We start from the raw sequence: 24,622 nt of genomic DNA on the forward strand, positions 1-24,622 counted from the left end.
AAAAGTCAGTGCTAATGAGAACAGGGAAGTTTGCACACTAAAGGTAAATACACAAACCTCAATAGTGAATATATAAATAAGTGTGCAGCTTCAAAGTTATTATATAAAATACACTATATTGCCAAAAGTATTGGGACGCCTGCCTTTACACAAACTTTAACGGCATCCCAGTCTTAGTCCGTAGGGTTCAATATTGAGTTGGCCCACCCTTTGCAGCTATTACAGCTTCAACTCTTCTGGGAAGGCTGTCCACAAGGTTTAGGAGTGTGTTTATGGGAATGTTTGACCATTCTTCCAGAAGTGCATTTGTGAGGTCAGGCACTGATGTGAGATGAGAAGGCCTGGCTCGCAGTCTCCCATCTAATTCATCCCAAAAGTTGTAATATCGGGTTGAGGTGCAGGCCAGTCAAGTTCCTCCACCGCAGACTCACTCATCCATATCTTTATGGACCTGCTTTGTGCCTGGTGTGCAGTCATGTTGGAACAGGAAGGAGCCATCCCCATACTGTTCCCACAAAGTTGGGAGCATGAAATTGTCCAAAATGCCTTGGTATAATGATGCCTTAAGAGTTTCCTTCACTGGAACTAAGGGGCCAAGCCCAACCCCTGAAAACCAACCCCACACCATAATCCCCCCTCCTCCAAACTTTACACTTGGCACAATGCAGTCAGGCAAGTACCGTTCCCCCGGCAACCGCCAAACCCAGACACGTCCATCACATTGCCAGACAGAGAAACGTGATTCGACACTCCAGAGTACTCCTCTAGAGTCCAGTGGCGGCGTGCTTTACACCACTCCATCTGACGCTTTGCATTACACTTGGTGATGTAAGGCTTGGATGCAGCTGCTGGGTAATGGAAACCCATTCCATGAAGCTCTATATGCACTGCTGTGCTAATCTGAAGGTCACACGAAGTTTGGAGTTTTTTAGCTATTGACGACTTGAGTTGGCAACTTCTGCACACTGTGCACTTCAGCATGCACTGACCCCGCTCTGTCATTTTACGTGGTCTGTTGTTGAAACGAGTTGCTGTTGTTCCCAGTTGCTTCCACTTTGTTATAATACCACTAACAATTGACCGTGGAATATTTAGTAGCAAGGAAATTTCATGGATGGACTTATTGCACAGGTGGCAACCTATCACGGTACCACGCTTTAATTCACTGAGCTCATGAGTGCGACCCATTCTTTCACAAATGTTTGTAGAAGCAGTCTGTATACCTAGGTGCTTGATTTTATACACCTGTGGCCATGGAGGTGATTGGAACACCTGAATCCAGTGATTTGGAGGAGTGTCCCAATACTTTTGGCAATATAGTGTATAATGTCCAAATGTGAAAAAAAAACCATGAAACATAAAATTATGCTGTATATATAAAGTGGGTAATATAATCTGTGATAAATTCTGTAAAGATGATGAAGCAACTTATTTTCAACTCCACCTTCAAATGAATGTCAAACTCACCAGAAAACGCCTCAGAGGAGGCATCTCATTGGATATAACGCATGGGGGCGGAGACCGTAGAGCTGATGTCACGCCTTTGTCTCGGATGATGAGCAGTGGCTTTCTATGTGAGTGGAACAGTTTTTCATGACTGATTGTTTATCTGTAACAATTGGATTAATAAATACTGCACCATAGTTTTATTATACTCACTGGGGTGAGTTTCTTTCTGTCTCAGTGCTGTTTTCAGCTGGCTGCTTTTCCTTACCTGGAAGCAAACCCACATCCTGGAAGAGGTGCAAGTGAGCTGTGATTATTTGATTGCATTGTTTCAGACTGTATGTTATACAGCTACGTTTTCTGATGTTAGAGGTTCTGTATATAGCCCTACAGAACAGACAGTGCACAGCCCACATGTGTTTATATGCTGGTTCTCTGCTAACAGGAAACAAGAACTTTATTATAGAGAAAAGACATAGAGTACAACCATAGATGCAGCTACAAACTGATAAACACTGCCATCTACTGGTCGAAGAATATATCTCTACTGAATACAGATGCTGATACAGTTGTACAAAAATACATGAATATCATCTGGTGAGTTTGCCATTCACTTGAGGGTGGAGTGTAGCATATTTGGAAATAAGTTGCTTCGCCATCTAGACGCAGTGGTAATCTTTACAGAATTTATAACAAATTATATTATAGACTTTATATACACTGCAATATTTTATGTTTCACGGTTCATGGACTTTTTTCACATTTGGACATTTGTATAATAACTTTGGTGTTGCACACCTATTTATATATTTTATCAAAATGTGTTCCTATATAATCCTTTATTAAGGCCTCATACACACCAGTCGTGTGCCCAGCTCTTCTGAACACCTTTTCTTCTGGCAGGAGAAAAACAGTGTTAAAAACACAACTAAAGCCACATTTTGCAAATGCTTTTAGGCACGTTCAGGCGTGTCAGGCATTTGCCGTTCATTCATTTTTAATTGGCCAAAATACTAATTTATTTGGCCATTGAAGTGAATGAATGCTCCAGTGCTAAATGTGCCTAGAGCTTAGGCAAATTTATGCACGTTCAGCATTTTGTTCCTGTTGGAATGCTCCTCTCCTAAATGCGCAAGTGATTTTTTTTTTCTGTCTCCAAATGCCTGTGTGTATAAGGACACATAGGCCAACATGGAGGGCATTTAGAGGCAGAAAAAAAGTAAAATGCCCTTAAAAGTGGTGTTTTTGGTTCCCAGTGTTCACAAGGCCAAATACTTATCTTTCCCTTATCATCCCTCATTATCATTAACTCCTTTTCCCCTTCTCCCTTTCACTATTCATTTCCTGCAGTTTTTTTTTTTTTATTTCTTTTTTTCTAGCCATTAATATTTAGGGCCAGTTCACACTACAAAAATGCACTCTGGATACATTCTGGATACATTTTTGCTTACAGTTCACACCACACGCAGTTCTGGTGCAGTTTTGATGCAGTTTGCCATATTCCAGTATGGTTCTGTGCAGAACAAATGCAGCATGTTACACTTTTTTTTCTGCACCGGAAACTGACTGCACTGGTGTGAACTAGGGCCATTGATATACAGTTGTGTTCAAAATAATAGCAGTGTGTTGAAAAAAGTGAATAAAGCTCAAAATCCTTCTAATAGCTTTTATTTCCATACACACAAATGCATTGGGGACACTACACATTCTATTCCAAATCAAAACATGAAGAAAAATATATCAAATTTGTGTTGTTCCTCTAAAAAAACTGAAGAAAAGTGAATATTAGACTGTTCAAAAAAATAGCAGTGTTTGCATTCTTCTTTACAAACAAACATTCACTATATAAACTGAAAAATGTTTGAAGGTTTTGCTTTCCTTTGAATCACTTAATTAATATTTAGTTGTATAAGCACTGTTTCTGAGAACTGCTGTACATCTGTGTTGCATGGAGTCAATCAACTTCTGGCACCTGTGAACAGGTATTCCAGCCCAGGATGATTGGACTACATTCCACAGTTCTTCTCTAGTTCTTGGTTTTGCCTCAGAAACTGCATTTTTGATGTCACCCTACAAGTTTTCTATTGGATTAAGATCCGGGGATTGGGCTGACCACTCCATAACGTCAATCTTGTTGGTCTGGAACCAAGATGTTGCACGTTTACTGGTGTGTTTGGGGTCATTGTCTTGTTGGAACACCCATTTCAAGGGACTTTCCTCTTCAGCATAAGGCAGCATGACCTCTTCAAGTATTCTGATGTATTCAAACTGATCCATGATCCCTGGTATGCGATAAATAGGCCCAACACCGTAGTATGAGAAACATCCCCATATCATGATGCTTGTGCAACCATGCTTCACTGTCTTCACAGTGTACTGTGGCTTGAATTCAGTGTTTGGGGGTCGTCTGACAAACTGTCTCCGGCCACTAGACCCAAAAAGAACAATCTTACTTTCATCAGTCCACAAAATGTTGCGCCATTTCTCTTTAGGCCAGTCAATGTGCTCTTTGGCAAATTGTAACCTCTTCAGCACGTCTTTTTTTCAACAGTGGGACTTTGCGGGAGCTTCTTGCAGATAGCTTGGCTTCACATAGGTGTCTTCTAATTGTAACAGTACTCACAGGTAACTTTACACCTTCTTTGATCTTCCTGCAGCTGATTGTTGGCTGAGTCCTTGCCATTTTGGCTATTCTTCTATCCATTCGAATGGTAGTTTTTCGCTTTCTTCCACATCTTTCAGGTTTTGGTTGCCATTTTAAAGCATTTGCGATCATTTTAGCTGAGCAGCCTATCATTCTCTGCACTTCTTTATATGTTTTCCCCTCTCCAATCAACTTTGACCCATTTTCCTCAGAATGTCAGAGAGAAATGCACTGTAACCAGCATGTACAACATTTGCTGCCTTCCTTCCTTAAATAAGGGCAATATTTGCCACCTGCTTTTCAAAGAATGAATGACCTCACTAATAGGACTCCACACTGCTATTATTTTGAACATGCCCCTTTCAATTAGTGATTCAATTACACAGAATCAGCAGCATGCATGTCAGGACTGTTGGGACCGTTGGATTTCTATTACTCCACTACACCTGCTAGTAAATTATTTGCCATGTAGAAATATAATTTCTGCCAAAAACAGTGATTGCTCAGGTTAGTGATGTCTGACTGCTATTATTTTGAGCACAACTGTACATGGAAAACACTGTGCATGCATTTTTGATGCAGAAAAAAGTGCACTGAACTGAACTGTGAACTTGCCCTTAAGCTTTTTTTGGCTGGATATACGCGTTAAGTATTATTTTTCAAAATTATTAGCAACAAACAAATATTAGGTTGCGTATTTTTTGTGCTGCTTACAAATGTTCTTCAATATTAAGTCCTAAAATCTTTGCTCATCTTAGTAATTTCCTCTTTAGCTTCCTCTAGACTCAGCAATCTGCTAAAAGCAATTGTCTCTTTCCTAATTAATTAACATTACTTTCCAGTTAATGTGACTTATTTCAAAAGGATGTTGAACAAATGTGTCTCTGTGCAAGGGTGTAAATATGCAAGATGAGCCTGAATAATATTGCATTATATATCCCTGCTTTATTCTGAGTACCACTAGACAATTGGAATCAATTACAGACCATAACATAAATATAATTCTGTGAACACAGCATTATGTTCTGCTCCATTTTGCAGGCAAAGAGCTGTTAAAAGTCTAAAGCCGTGCATTATTGGAAATGTCTCCATTTCTTATCTCTGGGCACTAATCTGTGTGAATGCCGAAGGATGAAACACCTTCCTGTTAAAGCTTCTTTAGTACAGGGATTCTGCATGGTGTTATACACAAGGGAAAATTAACAGCGAGTGTGCAGTATACTACAAAAACAACAGAGGTTTTAGCATGGCAATCCACCTCCTAAATGGATGTAGCAACGCTTTGCATCCATTCACCCATCTGTGCTCTCTTGTATACTTAACACATGGGAAACCACGTAGAAAATACTGTACTAAACATTTACTGCAGTGATGCTGTGTATATGTTAGCACTGTGTCAAGATACATTCAGAACACTGTTTTACATTCACTGGTAATGTGCATTTTGCTGTTTTACTGCTTTTAGCACGCATTTGCTGCATTTTCTTGTTTTGCTGTGTTTTTAGCATATTGCAGTTTATTAAAGCCCAACTCCAAGGTTGAAAATTAAAGTGGTTCCAAAGTCCGAAGGTTTTTTGCCTTCGTGCATTCAATGCATTCTCCTCCTTCATCCCTCCCCCCCCCCACAATTATATTCACTGATTGACCAGTGATGTGCACAGGAGTAGAATCTCTCCCAGGTCTCTGCTTCCTCATTGGCTGAGACACAGCAGTGGGAGCCATTGGTTCCTGCTGCTCTCAGTCACAGCCAGTAATGGGGGGGGGGGTAGAGTCGCACTAGTCTCATAGAGGCGGCTTGGGAGTGAGCATGCATGGGTGTCCTCAGAAATTACTACACAATCCGCTACCAGTTTTTTCCAAAGAGGCACATACTATTATCAATGCAGCACTTGATAATTTCCAACATGGAGGCTTCATTTCTTAAAAAGGAGTTCTACCAGACTCCTTATTTTTACCACCCAAAGATAAATAAAGATTTACTAAATCCACCTGGCCGCCCCATTACTTCAACTCCCTCCTCACTGGCCTGCCTTGCCACAGGCTATCACCGCTTCAGTCGATCCTGAATACGGCAGCCAGACTCATTCACCTTACCAACCGCTCCGTTTCTGCCACCCCCCTCTGCCAATCCCTCCACTGGCTTCCGATTGTGCAACGAATCAAATTCAAAATCCTAACACTGACGTACAAAGCTGTCCACCATACTGCCCCAAATTACATCACCAACCTAATATCCAAGTACCACTCAAAATGCACACTCCGCTCCTCACAAGACCTCCTTCGCTCTAGTTCCCTGGTCTCCTCCTCCCATGCCCGCCTCCAGGATTTCTCCAGGGTGTCACCCTCCCTCTGGAACTACCTACCCCAACCCATCAGACTATCACCTACTCTCCTATCCTTTAGGCGCACCCTGAAAACCCACCTCTTCAGGGAAGCCCACCCCACCCCCTGTTAATTTACCGACTTCCTCCACTCTTCCTACCACTCCATCCCCACAGCTATCTCCTCCTGTACCACTATCCCCTCTCTCCTAGATTGTAAGCTCGAAGGAGCAGGGCCCTCGAACCCCTCGTGTATCGCATTGTATTGTTATTGTACTGACGTATGTTCTGTCTCCCTTTGTAATGTACAGCGCTGAGCAAACTGTTGGCACTTTATAAATACTGTATAATAATAATAATAATAATTGTGGCAGCAATGGACAGTGTTACTAGTGGCTTTTCTATTTATGTAGATCACTTCCTACAACCTTTGGCCCAGAACTTACCTTCTTATATTAGAGATGGCAAACACCTCCTGGATATGCTTCTACCCTACAGCTGGAAACCCACCTACTTGTGGGTCTCACTAGATTTCACCTCTCTGTATGCTTCGATTCCCCATGAGGTGGGCCTCCGAGCCATTCAACATTTTCTAGCAGAGGATCCTCTCATGAATCCAAGACAGGCACAGTTCATTCTGGAGGCCACCCAATTCTTCCTACAACACAATTACTTTGAATTCAAAGGAGAGCTCTTTCTACAGAGGAATGGCACAGCTATGGGAGTAAACTTTGCCCCTAGTTATGCCAACCTAACCATGGTTTCTGGGAATACCAACATATAACCCATAACAATCCTTTTGGCTCCCATATCGTATTCTATGAAAAATACAAAGATAAAATAGTGATCATATGGGATGGCTCCCCCCAGGCTGTCGACTCCTTCACATAATACTGCAATCAGAATCACCTTGGACTATCTTTCACCTATAGTAGATCCCCACACCCTTGCCTACCTTGATCTATACCTTTTGTCAAGACAATGATAACATTTTCTCAAAAAACGATGTCAAACCCGCTGCCGGGAACTCATATATTCACTTTCAGAGCTGTAATCACCCCTGGTGGGTAAAAAATATCCCAAAAAGTAAATTTTGCTGGTTAAGAAACAATTTCACCAGAGAGGCAGACTACATCAGCCAAAGTGACATCTCAGCCAAAAAATTCTTTCTTAGAAAACGGATATCCTGCCCCTCTTATACGTGATTCTTTTCAACCTTATTTAGAGAAATCAGCTGGTAAGTTTAACCCATCCACCCCAGACGTCCATGCACAACCCATACGCTTTACTACACAATTCCATGCTCAATACAAGAAAATGGAGAACATTCTACGTAGACACTGGTCCATATTGCTACAGGACCCCTTCCTGCACACATCCATCACTGATTGTCCCAAAGTCTTGTACAGGAAGGCGAGAAACATTAAAAGTAAAATAGCTACCAGTAAATTAAACGCATTTCCAATCCCAAACCACGCACTACATTGATCCCTTTGGTCGGGATGTACCAATGTAAAAAGGCATTGTGCCTTACATGCTCCTTCATTCAACATGGTCAGAAAACATTCACCATCAAAGGGAAAACCTAACCCATAAAGGAATTTTACAACTGTTCCACCGAATATGTAATTTACAATTTAACATGCCCGTGTGGGTTATTTTACATAGGGAGGACCATCAGAACGCTAAACACTTTGGCGAGCATAGATGCCTCATTGAAGCAGGTTCTGATAAGCACAGTGTCCCTAGACACTATACAGAACATCATGACAAATCAAACCCGGGGCTATTCGTGTGGGTCCTGGAACACATTCCCCCATTAGCATTTTACTGGATCTACACCTTAGACACCCTAGCCCCAGGAGGGCTTAATGAGGAGATTGAGATACACACTATATTATAATCATCTGTCCATTCCTCCGATAATACCCTAATGTCTATCCTAGCAAAGCATCTTCCATACATAGATGTGCATATACTTACATGCGTATATAGTCATATGACTTTTATTCCCCCCTCTTTTCAGTGCCCCCGCATTCATTATCCTTTTTGTTATTTACACTACCGTATGTGCAATTTTACATTTATTACTATTTTTATTATCGTTGCTAATAACAGTACGTGTATACCGTTATGCACATATATATCCTTCATTATTTTCTGTTTTATGGTTCAGTGCTCTCTTTTTAATATCATTATATCTTTTATATATTTTTTATAGCTTTGTGCTTTGAGATCATGTTCCACATTGATATGCGTTTTTCCATGTTACTGTGTCTTTAAATCTCCACTGAACATTGTTCTTCCACACCTGGCAGTGTCCTCTATTTAAGCAGCTACTCCCCCAAGGTCCACTAGGGCAATAGAAGGAGCTAGAGGCTCCGAGCGCGTAGCCTGACTTTCCCATGTCTGTGCTCTTCCTCCCCACTGACCCTCTTCCTGTGATGTCACATCCTGCCGGAGTGTTCCATGCTTGTTACTAGGCTCCTTCCTGTACAAACGCCGCTGGATCGGCTCTACAACACCACCATTCTGAAGGATTGACCAATACAGTGTCTCTCACCATCTCCATCAGCCCAGCTGCTATTGCACCAACCACTGGTGGCCCCTGCAGGATGTTTTGAGGAACGGTCATCTCTCATACACAGATGAGCTTGTTTTATTACTTCCTTTGTGAGTGTTTTTAATCCTTTCCTATTAAATACAGTGTTATTACTACACTCAGACGGGCGCCTCCTGTCTCTTTTCTTCTGTCCAAGCAGCTTGCTCTGTTGGCACTCAGCAGGGGGGAGGGGCCTGGAATGATTGGGGCTGCTCTGTGCAAAACCATTGCACTGAGCAGGTAAGTATGACATGTTTGTTTGTTTTTGTTTTTTTTAAGGTTGAACCTTTACGATCAGTTTAAAGTGATTCTAAAAGTTGGATTTTTTTTAATAACAAAGCAGGTAAGTATGACTTTTTTTTTAAGTTGAACCCTTACAATCACTTTAATCACGTGCCCTCCAGAGGATTTAACCCCCTTCCAGCAGAGCAATACAAAGCAGCATGCTGGAGCTGACAGGGGAGAGATCTTCATTGTTTACATACAGACCTCTCCCCCGTCAGTGATACTCAGCGATCACCAGGTGTTGGTGGAGAATCTCCGGCCGGGACCCGGTGATCGATAGCTGTAGCCGCCAATGGTGCACGCTCCTACCCGTAAATATATATATATGTGATTTTGTGCAGCCCTGCCACCATGGAGCAGTAGTTCTGCTATAGGGTGGTCAGAAAGCTGTTAAAGCCCAACTCCAGGATTGAAAATTAAAGTGGTTCTAAAGCCCAAAGTTTTTTTGCCTTCATGCATTTTATGCATTCTCCTTCCTCAGCCAACCTTATACTCACCCTATTTTGATCCAGCGATGTGCACAGGAGCAAAAGCTCTCCCAGGTCTCTGCCTCTTCATTGGCTGAGACTCAAATGGCAGTATATATATTGGAATCACAGCCAGTAATGAGGGAGGGGGGGGGGGGTAGAGTCACACTAGTCTCATAGACACACAGGGGCGTCTTGGGAGTGAGCATGCACGGGTGTCCCCAGAGCAAGTAGCTTGCTCTGCTGGCACTCAGCAGGGGGAAGGGGCCTGGAATGATTGGGGCAAATCCATTGCACAGAGCAGGTAAGTATGACATGTTTGTTTGTCTTTTTGTTTTTTTTAAGGTTGAACCTTTACATTCAGTTTAAAGTGATTCTAAAGGTTGGATTTTTTTAATAACAAACATGTTATACTTACCTGCTCTGTGCAATAGTTTTGCACAGAGCAGCCCCAAAAATTCCAGGCCCCTCCCCCCCCTGCTGAGTGCCAATTCTCTTCTTTTTTTGGTTCCTCGCCGGAAGTTCTAGATCCTCCCAAGCTGTGCCCCTGCGAATGGATGGGACATTGTCCATTCACACACAGAGTGCAGCTCAGCCTTACCCCCCCCCCCCCACTCTCTCCTCATTGACTCACTAGCTGTGATTGACAGCATCAGGAGCCAGTGGCTCCCGCTGCTGTGTGAGGCAATGAGGTGAGAGAGACCTGGGAGAGCTGCGGTTGTCATGCACATCGCTGAAGCGAGATGTGGCTCAGGTAAGTGTTAGGGGGGTCTGAGGGGGGAGCTGCACCCAGCCAGACATTGGCTCTGAAGAATAAGGGATCTCCCTTCGAAACGTATCACTCTTTATATAGAGTTTCCCTTTCGGTGGGATTCGCACGCTACTTGGGCTCTTGTGATCCATTCTTGGATATCATATGCTTTTAATATGGCTACATTTCTGAGTGTACATCTTATTTTAATAAAACCGCTTTTATCAATGAGGTATTGTGCAAGGTTGCTGCGCTTTCTTTTGTTCTCATTTGCAGTACTGGTCAGGCATCCCCAGCCTTTCTTAAGGGCTGCACAACCTTTGATCCTTTGGACGAGTTTACATGGCGGTCGGTCAATCCACCAATCCCTTATCTGGGTCTCTGAGCTCAGGAGATGTCGTCATGGTATATACAGTACATACATACATAGGTCCAAACTTGACCAATGTAACTATCTATAAAATATACATACCTGGAATTCTTCTTTAACTGAATTTCTCATTTGTTTTGGTACTTAAAGTTTCAGAGAAGAATGTAGTACACTAAGTTTCCAGTAGAAAAAAATAACATACCACCTTGTCCACACCAGAAGCACTGTTAAAAAATATGTCTTTAAAAGAAAATTCCACCCTTTAGAAGAAAAAAAAAATCTGTCCCCATATTGCAAAAATGTGCATGTATCATTTTAGCTCTTATGCAGGCCAAACATGGTACAAATACAGAACGATATTTCGTCCAAAAATCGAAAACGTCGTTCGCTCAGTAATGCAATGGTGCCATCAAAGATTTCGAAAATCGGCCAACCAAGTCATAAAGTTCACCCCATATAACAGGCGAAACTTCTATGCCTTCCAGGTTACGGCTCATGTGCATATTCTTTTCGGAAAAAACGATCGTACGATTTGACCATCATTGAGTCGAAAATCATTCGTTTTTCACAAATTTTCCAACATGCCCAACCGCCAAAAAGGGGAGGAACCACGAAAATTGGCCGGTGCCGTTAACCCTCTAACAGCGAAAATTGGCCGATTATTCTTAGGTCCGATTTTCGGAAGAAAAATCAGTCGAATTTCAACCCATGTATGGCTAGCCTTCCTGCAGCTCAGGTCTACATGGTCACAGAATGCCAGTTACAGAGCTGGAGGAAGTATCAATGGACCAGAGGTGCAGTTGTGTTCCATTGATAATTACAGTCAAAAAACCTGTATTTTTTTTAATTTGTGCAAAATGTCAGGAGCTAGCAAGGAGAAAAAAACCTGATTCTGTCATTGGGGGTAGGGGACAAAGGAGTGTGACCATGTTTCTTATAGCACCTTAAATATGGGTGCAATATGAAACATGGTCAGAAAGAAGGACTTTTAATTCAAAGGCAGGGCTGTATTTAGAGTTTACTTAAATAGGTTCTTCAGCTCCCCCTAACAGAATTAAAAGTCAACACCTGCAAATACTGTAACTGCTGACTTTTAATAAAAGGACACCTACCTGTCCAGAGATCCAGTGTTGCCCTCACCCAGGCCGGTCTTTCACTGGTCTTTGGGTCCCTGGAGCCACCATGCTAACCGAGGGAAGCCAGCTGTGACTCTTTGTAGCTTCACAGCCGGCTCCCCACTGCACCCTGTGAATTGGCCCATGGCCTCCTGGGACTTGTGATGTGTCCCAAGAGGCTACGGGGGGATGCGTTGGGGCCAAACTTCTTCTTGGATGCAAGTGGGAGTAGATACCTGTCAAATCTAGGTACCTATGCCCACCCCCCCATAAAAAAAAATTAAGAGGAGAGGGGAGGAGACAGAAAAGCGGAACTTTCCTTTATGGGAGAAATTTTACTTTAATGATATAAGTGGCAGGGGGGTAGTAACTAGAAAAGAAGGAGTCTTCTGTTTTATCTTCAGCTTTTATTTAACTCATTAACCAAATAGAGATACAAATGTGCTCTTAGGAAACACTCGCACAGCTGTTATCCTACTTTAAGCACTTGAATACAATTAAACTGCGGTCACTTGGCTTTCGGCACCAAAATACACTTAATCTGTGGTTATTTGACTTATGACACTTCAATACAATCTGTCACAGCAGTGGCAATGTATCTTACAGCTGCAATGTATCTACCATACAGTATATACTGAAGCATTAAGGGTTTAGAATATTACCCCTTCTCTCTTGGGGCAATTGAAAGTTCCTTGATATTCTCTAAATATCCTTCACTTGCTCTCCAGTTTACGTGGTTGAAATCAAGTGTTTGAAAAGCAAAAATTCTACAATGTCTCAAACCAGAAATATCATTAAAAGGCAATGCTTATAGTCTCACATGATCATATTTGTTGCGTGCATCACAGGGTATATTTATCAATGATTCACTGGAATAAAAAAAAAATATATATATATATATATATTCAGATATAGTGAATGCAGGGTCTTGGGTTTAGTAATACTTTAAGCTCTGGATGATTTTACCCCCTTTATGACCAGGGCACTTTCTGCTATTCGGCACTGCTCTACTTTAACTGGCAATTGCATGGTCATGCAACACTTTATGCAAATTAAAGTTATATAATTTTTTTCACTCAAATAGAGCTATCTTTCCATGGTATTTGATCACCACTGGGTTTTTTATTTTTATTATATAAAGGAAAAAATAAAAACAAAAAAATTTGGAAAAAAAACTATTTTCTTTTACTTTCTGCTATAAAACATATCCAATTAAAACAAAAATCAAATTTGCTTATAAATTTAGGCCAATATGTATTCTGTTACATGTCTTTGGTAAAAAAAATTTCAGTTAATGTATATTTATTGGTTTGCGTCTACAAACAATGGTAAGTATACTGGAATTTTAGTTTATTTATTTATTTACACTAACAATGGCTGTGATCAGTGACTTATAGTGAGAATGTGATAGTGCAGCAGGCAGTCTGACACTGGGGGGAACTGACTAACTGACACTGACATCACCAGTGACACTAATACAGTGATCAATGCTATTACTATACACTGCCAGTGTACTAATGACACTGGCTTGGAAGGGGTTAACATCTAGGGGAAATCAAAGGGCTAACTGTGTACCTAACAATGTTTAATGTATGCTGCTTTTGCTACTAGATGTGTTTATTTTTTCTCCCTGCTATGCAGAGAAAAAACAGACATATCCACTTCTCCCGTGTACAGAGCCCTGTGTTATTAGTAAGCACAGGGCTCTGTACTGTCATTCGCTATGCCGATCAGTAGGTGCCGGCCATAAATCATTGGCCGGGACCTGCTGACTGACTTGTGCTGTAGCAAATGATAGCAAAGATGGGGCGGTGGGCGCACGCCCGCCCCCTTCCTGGAATTGCTGGATTATGTACTATACATATACATGATCCAGTGCAGCGGGCAGGGCAGTGGATAAGGGGGCACCACCAGTCCATCTGTACAGGGCTCAGGCCAGCAGGGTGGCCAAGGCACCTGGGTGAATTTGATGTGGGCATCAGAGGTGTCCCTAGGCAGGTGCGGAGGTGACACCTATCGCACGGGGTGACACCGGACCCTCTCCACAAGCTCCACGAAAAGGAAAGTTTTAAATCAAGCTGACGATCCCCACAAGATGGATCGAATCTGTGGATTGAGCATAATGGATCGGAGTCCGATCCATTATGCTCCCCAATCTGCAGATCCGATCCATCTTGTGGGGATCATCAGCTTGCAACCTATACGGGTTAACTGATCTAGTTAAGGCTGTGCCTGATCCGGGACTTGTCTGTAACCAGGAAATGTGGCCTCGATAGCAGGAACCTCCTCTATCTGACATCACTTCTCGAGCATGTGCAGTCCAGACCGGTGTTGAAAGATCAGTTAACCTCATACAGGTTGCAAGCCGACAATCCCCTCAAGATGGATCGGACTCCGATCCATTATGCTCAATCCACAGATCCGATCCATCCTGCGGGGATCGTCGAAGGGTTTACCGCACCAGGTGACACCATCCCTAGGGACGCCCATGATGGGCAGGGACTTCGGGGGGAAGGGGGCACTGATCCCCTGTACGGCTCTCTCTGCAGCAGCTGAAAGCTGGCTTCTTCTCCTCTCCCTCCTACTCAGCTGCTGCAGAGAGAACCATACAGGAGATTGGTTCTAGTAATTGCCCTCTGCTGCACCCATCACACTTCTTGTGTACCATATGATTTCCTCTGCTGCCCAGGCCCCCCTGTGTGCCCCTAACCCCGCAGTGCTGCTGGCTTCCCTCCTCTCCTTCTAGCCGGCAGCTGCAAGCACACAATAGGATCCTTCAGGATGGAGAGTGGGGAAAGGGTCTGGTAAATATGTCACATTTACCAGCCTCTTCTTTTTCTGAATGAACACAATGAGTGAACAATACCAATCACTCACTATGTTCACTCATAACTGAAGCATAGTAAACTGTTTTTTTTTTTTGGGGGGGGGGTCATGTTGGCTGTATGGGGCCCTGTGGTTTCTAACAGCAGCCCTGGCAGCGGGGCCACTCTGCCACCGTAAAACTGTGGTATGCGGTCCAAAACTGGTTAACGTAAAATTCTACTAATGTATTCGCGTACATGTGATTTACACGATGTACTTGCATTTACACGTTTACATACAGTATGTACATATGCATACACTACTGACCTTGGAAGCAGATTTTTCTATTTTAATTTTAGGAATCTTTGCACACTGTGCACATGGGCTCATAAAATAAACAGTAAAACTTCATCACAAAGGCAAAAAACAAAACAAAATTTATTGCTGATAAAAACTGCATTTTTGGAGGCCATGTGTGAGATCTCTTGAATACTGTTTGTAATAACCTTATTGTGAAATACAACACAGACTGCTGGTATGCTGCAGAGCTCCTGATTGGTTCCGATTAGCCATCATAAAATTGCTTGGCTTCATTAAAGAAAAGGTGCACATTCAATCAATTTCGTGCAATAACCCCATTGTCCTATGTTTCTGCATTTGTATTTTACCTCCAGGCAACATTTCCTAACAATGTGGGCATAGGACAAAAAATAAATTGGGCTCATGTCCTCTATTCTCCGAGGAGTATTATAAATGATAGGCTCAGCCAGGAAACTAGGTTACAAAAAGCACATCTGGTTTTAGTAATTATCCATTAAGACAGGTTCAGAACGACCAGGGGAATGAAAGTGCCTTTGGACTGTCAGTTATTTAGCCCAAGAAAGAAAAAAATCAATGCATAAATACTATGTATTGCATTTTTAAAATGTATATTCATGAGCATTTGTCAAGAGAGTCATATCTGAAAAATATTTCCATCATTGCCAAAGCTAACAAACTGCTTCTAGCGATATTAATATTATTTGTGTTGTTATTAATAACTTTTATTATGACAAGACATCTATATTAGAGATACATTGTGGTTAAGGACAAACATTTTATATTGTAAGTAATTCAGGCGACTGCCTATTTTATTACTCTTTGATCCTGGTTTCCTTCTGTCTTGCTTCATATATCCATGGAGCCATGTAATTATTTTCTGTATGGTACTGAATTTAAGTATAAGGATTAGCCTTGAACCTTCGCCCTCTGCTGGTCATTACTATGTACTACAGCTCAGGTCTCTGCTGTGCTCATCTAATTTCATTAGTGGGCTTTAAAGTTAGGCCAGAGCTGCAAGCTAGTGTCTTACCAACAGGTTTTCTATTTTAAATCACAACCATAGAAGAAAGCAGCCAAACTTCAAAGTAAAAGCCATAATCTGTGATCCCATGTACAGCAGTCCACCTGAACTTCTCCCTCTGATGCGTTTCACTTCTGATGAGCTTATTCATAGAGGCTTTCTGTTTGCTTGGGCCCTGGATAGAGATCTGTCTATCTCTGACTGCTGTCTGTTTATGCCTTGGATCATTCCTGTGAATGGTTTGGTCTGCATTGTTAATCAGTTTGCCTATTATTCTGTGCTATTGTCTGGCATTGCCCCATTTACTTGTCTGAAACCTGGACTCTGTTTCTCTGTTCTCTGATTTTGCTACCATCTGTTGCTTGCTCTGACCATCTGTCTAAAAAAAATGTGTTAGCATCTGACCTGCCTGTTGGCTTTTGCCACTGGCAACACATAGGGTCTACCAAACTGCATGAGAGCCTGTAAAATGGTCAGCCATTGTGTATTATGGTTTTGACACATACATTTTGAAACTATGTAAAGGGGAGATAGTTCTGTGTTAATTAAAATAGATGGTCAGTTCCATTAGATGAGTGAATAATAAGGAGAGATCTTCCTTTGGTAAAGGACTTGCATTGGCCTTATGGCCTCTGACATCAAAACTACGGTTTTATTCAAAAACGAAGTTTATATCATGGTCTTTGTGATTAGTAGACTAGTGACTATTCTCTAGTCATATAAATGAGCAAACTTGGAGGAAAATGTGACTCTCCCTGTCTAGTAATCAGCAAAATGATTTACGTTAGCAAAGTGTTTAAGTTACTTCCTACCTTGAATTTCATTGCTTAATCCAACACAAAGTAAAAATTAATAAATGAGTAGAGCATCTCACTATTGATGCCTTCAGATTTTTGAATGGTTACCACAATCCATGGTCTTGTCTTCTTATGTAGCAACCAACCTCAGCTATACAGTTGCGGGGTGCCTTCAGCCTCCACCTTTTACTGGTACAACAGCATTTCATTCATCCTTTCCTCCTCATGTCTGGTACTGCTCTCCCCACAAGATCACCAGGAGGGAACCAGAGTTTGGAAGCCTGGATGATCAGTGCAGGAATATCTTGCATAGAATGGTCAGAAGCTTTGGATTTCCTGTTTAGGCCAATGGTAATTGTATAGTCATTATAATGGAGCTTTTTTAGGAAAGGTGTACTTTTAAACAAAGAAAACCTTTCATTCTTGCCCTTCTCGGAAACAAACGAACCTAACCTTCTCCCTCACAATCTGTATACTCACTTCCATTCTGTGTCCATGGCCTGCTGCAATTGCTTACATCCTTTTCTGAAAATGTGTTCGCTTTACCTGGCAAATAGATCCTCAACTTTTATGGGGCCGTGTCTCAAGACCAAAGGCACTTGAAAGATGTCCTAGATATCTATGAGGATGTATTGTTGCCAGCGGTAAGATTTCCACCAAATGATGTAAACCAAGTGGGAGGCTGTGGGCTTGGGAAGGAGTTTCTGTGTGGTGGTATTTCAGATTGGGAAGGGTGGGTTAGGTGCACTTAAATGTTAACTGTTCTTTTACTATGAATGTATACTCAAGAGTTATTTTTGTTTTTTTTTTTTAGTTTTGGATAAAGTAGGGAAGGGGTAAAACACCAAATTGTTTTTTTTATTTCTGTGTCCCGCTGTAATGATGATTTCTCTTCACTTCTTGTTCTAAAGGCACAACAAGAATTGAATTGGGAATTAACCTTTTACATAGTTGTCACTAGAACATATTTCCCTATTGGATAAAGAATTTGCACCTCCTGCTTTGGTGACAACTCTGAAATGTTGGATTTCTCCTTACTGTCTGTAAAATAGCAGTTATCAAAACAGAGGGGTGAATCTCCCTAGTGGGGGACACAGACAGCAATAAATAAATAAAGATAACCCCACATGATGCAAAACAAAATCATTTTTCATTTAAATACATTGAAATACAAAAAAACATTTAATAGATGAATTACAAAAAGCATAATCTGACCATATTTTTCTACAAGATAGCATTTCTGACTTTGCTTATAATGAAAAGGAAAAGTCTGTAATTAAAAGAAAAAACCTGTGTATGTTGTGTATAAACTGCATATTTGTATGAAAGTGACCTATAATTTGAAACTAGACTTTTGTTAAAACATCTGGCTGCATACAAAACTAAATTGGTGGTTGCAGCTGTACTCAGAGACTTTATTTTTGGTAGCTGGTGATTAACACTAGCACTGAAACTGGACTTCGTGGTTAAATGCAGTGCGCACCATGCTACTGGCAGACTTAAATATTCTAAAATAAATTGGAGATCGGGAGTGGTCTGTATTTACTTTAAGTTTATTTGAAGTATTTTTAGAGAAATTATGTAATGCCTAATGTGTATAAAAACCACCACAAGGTGCAATTTAAGGGACAAATGTGTTTTAAATGTTATTTACTTTCTTTTATATGTTTTTCTTGATTTCTTTTGAATTAAAGAAAAAAACTCCACTGCGATATATAAAATATAATTTAGGTCACTTCAGTATTTTTCATAAGTGATGGATTTATTTTTCTGTTCAGCAAATCTAATTACAGTAAATCAATCTTTGTATTAAACACGTAGAGGTCTATTTAAAAAAGAAAAACACAATCCTCACAATTTGTCTAACACAAGTTTATTTCCTATGATCTTCGTCCCATCTAGTGGCTATGATGTGGTATTTTCCTGATTGAGGTATTTCAAGAAAATACTGCATTATGGCCAGTAGATGGAGCTGACAATCTTAGAAATTAAAGATATTAGACAAATTATGAGGAGTATTCCTGAAGGCCGTGTAAATGCAGACCCCAAAGACACATAGCAGGCATATGCTGAAATCAGGCCAACAGTGCCAACTCAGTATGATAGTGAGGGTAAGAGAAAGTTACATGTGTAGGATAGTTGATCAGATTTGACCTTTTAATGTGAGTCTATCATGAAAAAATCTGCTTTTAGGTATAAAGTGTAGACATATAGAGTTACCTGTGCATACCTAAAGCAGCCCTCAAACCCCCCTTCCCCCCCAAAAAAAACCCTAAAAATAGTGGTCTATTGGGCAAAGCTCTAACCCCTCCTGCCATCTCAAATCTTGCCAACTGTTGGCACGTTCTTATTGACCAGTGAGGTAGCCCAGGAATTGGGGAGGACATGTGCATGTATCTTAAATTATAAGTTCACCTTGAAAAAATAAATAAATACCGTATTTTTCGCTCCATAAGACGCACCTGACCATAAGACGCACCTAGGTTTTAGAGGCAGAAAACAGGAAAAAAAAATTCTGAACTAATGGACTGCAGACATAGTACAGGAGATGACTAGAGACTGCGGACACAGTACAGGAGATGACCAGAGACTGCGGACACAGTTCAGGGGATGACCAGAGACTGCGGACACAGTACAGGAGATGACCAGAGACTGCGGACACAGTACAGGAGATGACCAGAGACTGCGGACACAGTTCAGGGGATGACCAGAGACTGCGGGCACAGTACAGGAGATGACCAGAGACTGCAGACATAGTACAGGAGATGACCAGAGACTGCGGACACAGTTCAGGGGATGACCAGAGACTGCGGACACAGTTCAGGGGATGACCAGAGACTGCGGACACAGTACAGGGGATGACCAGAGACTGCGGACACAGTACAGGGGATGACCAGAGACTGCGGACACAGTACAGGGGATGACCAGAGACTGCGGGCACAGTACAGGGATGACCAGAGACTGCGGACAGCACAGGGATGACCAGAGACTGTGGATAGTACAGGGGATGACTGCTGACCTTTGGGGAGGGGGGGGAGCGGGTACCTGAATTTGACAGATACCCGCTCCCACTTCCGTGGAGTTGTTCTTTCATCTTACCTGTTCCTCTATCCAGCCGCGCGCTGTCTTCCCGGCTTCTGTAATGGCGCTCGGCATGACAGCCGGGTGCCCAGTGCGCATGAGCGAGAAGCACTTACGCTTTGTGATTGGTCTGGCGGCTTCTGGGATCTGTCATGTGTCCCAGGTGCCGCCTTACCATTCACAAAAAGCACCGCTTCCTGCGCATGCGCACTTGGCACCCGGCTGTCATGCCCACACTACAGAAGCCGGGAAGACCGCGCCGCTGGATAGAGGAACGGGTAAGATGAAAGAACAACTCCACGGAAGTGGGAGCGGGTATCTGTCAAATTCAGGTACCCGCTCCCCCCCCTCCCCAAAGGTCAGCAGTCATCTCTATAAGGTCCCGCTGTAGAGCTGAGCGGCCGGCCCGGTATTCTGACAGTGGAAATACCGGACCGGCCGCTCCATATTCGCTCCATAAGACGCACTGACATTTCCCCCCCTTTTTTGGGGGGAAAAAAGTGCGTCTTATGGTGCGAAAAATACGGTACACATTTTTGGTAAAAAAAAAGTTTACTATTCTTTCTTTTTAGGAGCCTGGAAAACATTGCACCAGCGATCAGCAGAACGCAGGTGCCATGCAGGACTACTGCAGACTGTCAGTATAAGCTGTATGCCCAAACATTGTATGTGCATGCAGTTACACTCTGACAGGAAGAATGAATGAACTACTAGAGTGCTCAACAGTGTCATAGTAGTTCATTGAGAACTACAAGCTTACAGCCGCAAAAGATGTTGGTACTTGTAGTTGAATGATGCGGCCATCTGGGTGGACATTCTTTTCAAAAAGTGAAAGCTGGTTCGGGAACTTTTCCCTGTACTGCTGTCACAGAGGGGGCTTGGATCACCAATCAGGTGCAGGAGCGGTAACATGTTACATGTTCCACCCTAAAACCGTGTACTCGATGGTGAACTTATCCTTTAATGTGAAAATACTTTAAAGGAATCCAGCAAAAGAATATACAGTTGTGCTGAAAAGTTTGCATACCCTTCGAGAATTGGTAATAGTACGTACCATTTGTAAAGAAAATATGAGTGAACAGGCAAAACACAATTCTTTTATTTCTTATGGGATTCATGTTCAACTGTAGATCATAAGAGAATGACACAATCATAAAACAAAACATGGAAACAAATAAACAAATGAAATGATCCCTGTTCAAAAGTCTGCATACCCTGCATACTGTGTATTGTCCTCTCTAGCATCAATGACAGTGTGGAGTCTTTTGTAATAGTTGTCTGAGGCCTATAATTCTTGCAAGTGAACATAGCTTCCCATTCGTCTTGGCAGAATGCCTCCAGGTCATGCAAAATCTTTGGTCATCATGCATGAACCTCATGTTTGAGTTCTCCCCAGAGTGGCTTGATGATAATAAAGTTAGGAGACTGTGATGGCCACTCCAGAACCTTTACCTTTTTCTGCTGTAGCCACTGTAGGGTCAACTTGGCCTTGCGCTTATGGTCATTGTCTTGCTGGAAAGTCCAAGAACATCCCATGCGCAGCTTTTGTGCAGAAGAATACAAATTGTCTGCCAGTATTGTCTGATATCATGCTGCATTCATCTTGCCATCAGTTTTCACAAGATTCCACATGTCCTTAGAGCTCCCCCCAAAACATCAGTGAGCCACCACCATGCTTCACAGTGAGGATGGTATTCTTGTCACTCCAAACATATTGCTTATGGTTGTGACCATAAAGCTCTATTTTGGTCTTGTCACTCCAGATTACAGTGTGCCAGAAGCTGTGAGGTGTGTCAAGGTGTTGTGAAACACATTGTAACCAGACTTTTTTGTGGCATTGGCATAAACTTTTGATCAAGGCCACATTTGGGTGATTTCTGTTATCATCATGATTTTAAAATGGAGCCAAACGACTATGTGATAAAAAAAATGGCTTTATAAGATCACTTTTAAAAGAGTTTTTTTTTAGACATGATCAGTCATGTTTTGATTATCTATGCCCACATTTCATAATTTCTGTGAGGGTATGCAAACTGTATGTAAGGTTGAGCTGAACCCAGGTCTGGTCTGATTTTTGGGGGGGCCCTATGAAGAAATAAAAACAAAAAATGACATGGGGTTCCCCCCTCCCAAATTTCATGCAAAGAGCATGGGCCTCTCTCCTCTTGCCCTGCCCTGCAAGTGGGGACCACCTTGGCAAAGCAACAAATCACCGTGTTGATGAAGGCAAGTAACACTTGTCCACAACCCAGGCATGGGGGTTGTTGGTGTCCATGGGCTGGAAGGCTTTTTGGTATCTGAGCCCCCTCCCCTTTAAAAATAAGGAGCACCCCCAGTTGCTGCCCACCCCCACCATACCCCTAATCATTTACAAATATAGTAAACAGTAAATAAACATCCTGACACTTTTTTGACAAGTCCTGTATTTAAAAAAAGATATATATGTGTGTGTGTGTAAAATACACCATCATCCAGCAATGCACATACTGGTCAATAATAATGAACAACACATGCCACCAAAAGAAAAAAGAAATGACACGATCCTGTTGATTACTGTCCATGTCCAAAGGGTTGGGGTATCCTGGGTGACATTTTTGACCGAATATGGACCTTATCATATTTCGTCAGTTAAGTTATGAGGGACTCCACACTTTTTTTCTTTTTTTTTTTTTGAGTGGGGTGCCTTATTAAATGCATAACAGACCCTCCTCTAGGATAAAGGTCTGGTATAGATGAATGGAATCCCCATCCTGCCAGCCAAGCCTGCAGTCTCATGCTTGTGATAGTGTGTGATACATGTTCAAGTTCCTTCTCTGTCTGTCCTGCTCTGCTGTTTGGATTCCCCTGCTTGGATATCCACTACTCTCTGAACTCTGCCTTACTTTTGACTACAGGTCTGACCCTGATTATCCTGAACCTTGTCTGCCTTGTACCTGCACTGTCATTGAACCACCCTGCCTGTATGCCAACCACAAGTACCTGTTTGCTTTGCTCAGTTTGCACCTAGCTCGGTGTGGCGGTCAGGCACTATAGCATTGTGTATAAGCCCTGGGGGCAATTGAGTACGTTTAGGCCTGCTTGCCTTATGGGAATGGGGGCTGCTATAAGTGAAGAACTCAGAAGCCAGCTATAGTGCCTGACCACCTGTGTTAGGGGTAAGTGTGACATTGATAAATGTAAATGTGGGCCTTATCTCTTCAGATGATCATTTTATTTATTTATTTATTTCAGGTACTAATATAGTGCTGTCAATTTACGCAGTGCTTTACATATATATTGTACATTCACATCAGTCCCTAACCCTCAAGGGGTGTACCATCTACATTATTAGTATGCAGATCTGTAAAAATTCTACATTTTATGTGAAAGTAGGTCTAGTTGAATACACTTAAATGAATTCTCATTTATTGTCATAAAGTGCATTTAGAAAATAAACAAATTAAACTTAACCCCTTCACACCTAAGGGTAAAACAAATCTTAATACCTGAGCACAATTTTGCAACATTGACATGTGTTAGTAAAACCGTACATATCATCACAACTACTTTTGTATACCTTGTTTTTTTCAGGAAAAATTGGGCTTTCTTTTGGTGGTAAATGGTAATGGATATCTCCTGATTTGTTTTATTATCAAAGGAAACTGGCTCAAAATAGTAAAAAAAAATCTATATTTTTTTCATTTATCTGTGTGTTTCTTGTTACTACCATAACCTAACACCAAATAACAACCCAAAATAAATTTTCCAGCTCTTGACTATCGCAGTGATACCATATATGCATATGTTATTTGTTGTTTGTACCCGTAGTACAGCCCAGAAACAATAGTGCGCATTTTGTTTTTTGTTTACGTAAAACACAATGACACTAACTGACACTAATACCATAAAATACCATAAAAAAAACAACCCTGACCTTTGACCCTGACCTTTTGAGCTTTGACCCTGACCTTTTTGACCCAAACACTTACCCTGGCACTGAGCTAGATCAAACCTTGATCTAGGTATTTTTTCTTTATTTTTTACTTTGTTTTTATATTTTCTGTATTTATTTACCTTTATCTTTTTCTGTTTTTGTTTTTTTTCACAAACATTTGTTTTCCCCTGTATGCCGGGAGTTAGAGAGACACATCGTATCTCTCTTCTCCATTCATAGAGAGAAAAAAAAAACAAGAGGGCTGGGCTGTACAGTGACTGACCACTGTGATAGTCAATCAGAGGCTATCACAGCGATCATGTGACTCGGAATCGGGAGTCCCGGGTCCCGATCGTCAGAACGGGACCCAGGGTTCTCAGTGACACCCTAGTCTTTGTGCTGGGAGCGCACTGTCCCAGCACAAAGACAGGTACGCAAATATGTGGCCCCACGAAAAAAAGTTCTGTGAGGCCGCATATTTGTGTGATGTCAGCGTCAAGGGGTTAATATAACATATATGATATATATATATGATAGAGATATATATATATATATATATATATATATATATATATATATATATATATAAAGATTTACATGTACTGTTCTGGAGCTTGGTGTTTGCAGCAAGCAATAATTTGATAGCTTTCACTTTATTGCTGCATACCAGAGCATATTGGTTA

The 24,622-nt window shown here is 41.7% G+C and overlaps 1 protein-coding gene across 3 annotated transcripts in view; it reads left to right on the top strand.

The window, feature by feature from the left end:
• The window catches only part of ZNF385B (zinc finger protein 385B), a 708,580-nt gene that overhangs the window by 64,198 nt on the left and 619,760 nt on the right, over positions 1-24,622 (top strand). The gene's annotated exons all lie outside the window — the stretch shown is intronic.

The sequence above is a fragment of the Staurois parvus genome, unplaced genomic scaffold (genome assembly GCF_062004578.1).
Source record: "Staurois parvus isolate SC_StPar_1 unplaced genomic scaffold, SC_StPar_1.0 ptg000530l, whole genome shotgun sequence".
In the NCBI taxonomy this organism is placed as follows: Eukaryota; Metazoa; Chordata; class Amphibia; order Anura; family Ranidae; genus Staurois; species Staurois parvus.